This window comes from Mandrillus leucophaeus, unplaced genomic scaffold, assembly GCF_000951045.1.
Source record: "Mandrillus leucophaeus isolate KB7577 unplaced genomic scaffold, Mleu.le_1.0 Scaffold67, whole genome shotgun sequence".
NCBI classification, from domain to species: domain Eukaryota; kingdom Metazoa; phylum Chordata; class Mammalia; order Primates; family Cercopithecidae; genus Mandrillus; species Mandrillus leucophaeus.
In genome coordinates, this window is record NW_012107252.1 from 4,288,058 (window position 1) to 4,290,835 (window position 2,778).

Below are 2,778 nucleotides of genomic sequence, written 5' to 3' on the forward strand. Positions count from 1 at the left end.
AAGCCCAGCGAGCGGGTGGCAGGACAAGTGCCTGACTCAGGGCTGGCGTTCGCAGGCGGTGCTGGAGAGGCCGGTGGCCGAGGTGGCGGCCCCGGTGGTGAAAGAGCTGAGACTAGCCTTGCTGGCCCCGGCGGAGCTGAGCGCCCTGGAAGAGCAGAACCGGCAGGAACCACTCATCCCGGTGCGGACGCGGGGAACCGGCCCAGCTCCACTCAGCAGGGGGTACAGGGCGCTGGGAGGGGGCAGGAGAGGCCCGGCCACGGTCCTCGGGGCGAGGGGCCACCGCGGGACTGCGCACTGACTGGCCTTGCTCTGCAGGCGGAGCAGATTGTGGAGGCGTGGAAATGCCATGCCCTGCGGAGAGGGGATGAGGCCCGGGGCGCCCCGTGTCGCCGCCGGAGAGGCACCCTGCCCCGGGAGCATCACCGCTTTCTGGACCTGTCCTTTAAATGATCCAACGCCGGGACTCACGGGGAGCCTTGGACCCGCCCAGTTGAGCCTGCCCCAAACTACAGCTCCCGAAGTGCTCGGCGTTCGGAGCGGGCTTCCGTTCCCAGCATGCCCAGTAAGCCGGGCGCCGGAAGAACCGTTGTCTGCCACGCGCAGCCTCTTGTGCGGGGTCAAACCCGAGTGGGCGAGGTGGGTCGGGGCCGGATCGGGCAGGGCTTGGGCTGGGCCTCCCTGCGGGGGCGAAACTCGAAAACGAGGATTTCCGTCGCTCCACGCCCTCACTCTACGCCCTGCCCCTGGGGGCATTGTCGTCTACTAGTCTGTTCTGATGACTCCCACATATCTATCTGTTGAGCTCAACTCTTTCTCTCTTTCTCTCTTTCTCTCTTTCTTTCTTTCTTTCTTTCTTTCTTTTCTTTCTTTCTTTCTTTCTTTTCTTTCTTTCTTTCTTTCTCTTTCTTTCTCTTTCTTTCTTTCCTTTCTTTCCTTTCTCTGTCTTTTTTTCTTTCTTTTTCTTTCTCGCTCGCTCTCTCTTTCTTTCTTTCTTTTTTCTTTTTCTTTTTTTGAGATAGTCTTGCTCTGTTGCCGATGCTGGAGTGTAGTGGTGCGATTTCGGCTCACTTCAACCTCTGCCTCCCTGATTCAAGCGATTCTTGTGCCTCAGCCTCCTGAGTAGCTGGGATTACAGACATGCACCACCACGCCCCGCTGATTTTTGTATTTTTAGTAGAGACGGGGTTTCACCATGTTGGCCAGCTGGTCTGGAACTCCTGACTTCATGTAATCCGCTGGCTTCAGCCTCCCAAAGTGCTAGGATTACAGGTGTGAGCCACCGCGCCGGGCTTCAGCCCCTTCTTTCATTACATTCCTGCCCCGCTGGAGATCGCTCCCGGAATGCCCCTCAGACACCACAGGCTCAGTGTGAAATTGATCTCCCCAGCTTTCCCTTATCGTGTTTCTCATTTCCGTGGGTGCACACGCCAGAAATCTGGATCTCATCCTTGCCTTATCCCTCTTCCTCACACCTGCCTTAGGTCTCTTTTACCTTGTAGGACACCTTTCCAGTTGGTTCAGTTCTCACCGCCCCAGGTTCAACCTGTCCCGTCTGACACATCTCACAGCCTTCCTGCCTTCACTCCAGCGCCCCCTCAGTCCATTTCCCACAGTGCAACCAGACCGGTCTTTGATTGTCAGTCCTATGGGACTTAAGTCCTGGAACATCCCATTGACCTCCAGGACAAAATTCAATCTATTTCACTTTCAGGGCACTCAAAACTACTAGTGAGTGGTTCCTCACCTCTTCTCTCAAATACGATCTTTGCATAAATTCACTTATCCTGGAGGTATTAGTCCTCTAGCTCCATACTTACTCAGTTACTGCAGACCCCTCTGCCACCTCCTTCATTCACCATACATCTTGTTTCCCCGAGGATGTGAATCTCCCTCAAGAAAGATCCCTGGGGCCTGGAGTGGTGTCTTACTGGTTTTTGCTTCCTCATCTCTGTCAGATAATCAGTGTTATGTAAATGTTAAGTAAATGACTTTATTTATTTATTTATTTATTTATTTATTTATTTATTTATGACACAACCTCGTTCTCACCCAGGCTAGAGTGCAGTGGTGCGATCTCAGCTTACTGCAGCCTCAGCCTCCCCGGCTCAAGCGATCCTTCCACTTCAGCCTGCCTAACAGCTGGGACTACAGGCATGTTTGATCACATTCGGCTAATTTTTTTTTTTTCTTTTTGTAGAGATGAGGTCTCCCTATGTTGTCCAGGCTGGTCTCAAACTCCTGGGCTCAAGCAGTCGTCCCACTCTGTCCTCCCAAAGTGCTGGGATTACATGAAGCACCACCACACCCGGCCTATTTCCTCATTTAAATGCCACTTTATTCCATAAAGAGTTTTAAAGATGCTGCAAAGCAAGATACTATCAATCTAAAATGAGAGACAGTTGACTATTTAGAAGAAAATAAAGTTAGATTTCTGTCTCAGGGACTTCATATGAAAATATGCTGTACAGGAGGAGGCCAGGTACTGTGGCTGGCACCTGTAATCCTAGAACTTTGGGAGGCCGAGGTGGGTGGATCGCCTGAGCTCAGGAGTTTGGGATCAGCCTGGGCAACATGGCAAAACCCTGTCTCTAAAATACAAAAAACTAGCCAGGTGTGGTGGCACATGCCTGTAATTCCAGCTACTTGGGAGGCTGAGGCACGAGAATTGCTTGAATCTGGGAGGCGGAGGTTGCAGTGAGCTGAGATTGTGCCACTGCACTCAGCCTGGGCAACAGAGTGAGACTCTGTCTCAAAAAAAAAAAAAAAATATATATA

At 52.2% G+C, this 2,778-nt stretch overlaps 1 protein-coding gene across 1 annotated transcript in view; it reads left to right on the plus strand.

Moving 5' to 3' along the window:
- Positions 1–2,778, plus strand: part of BTBD19 (BTB (POZ) domain containing 19) — an 8,107-nt gene that overhangs the window by 4,512 nt on the left and 817 nt on the right. The window lies entirely within an intron of this gene.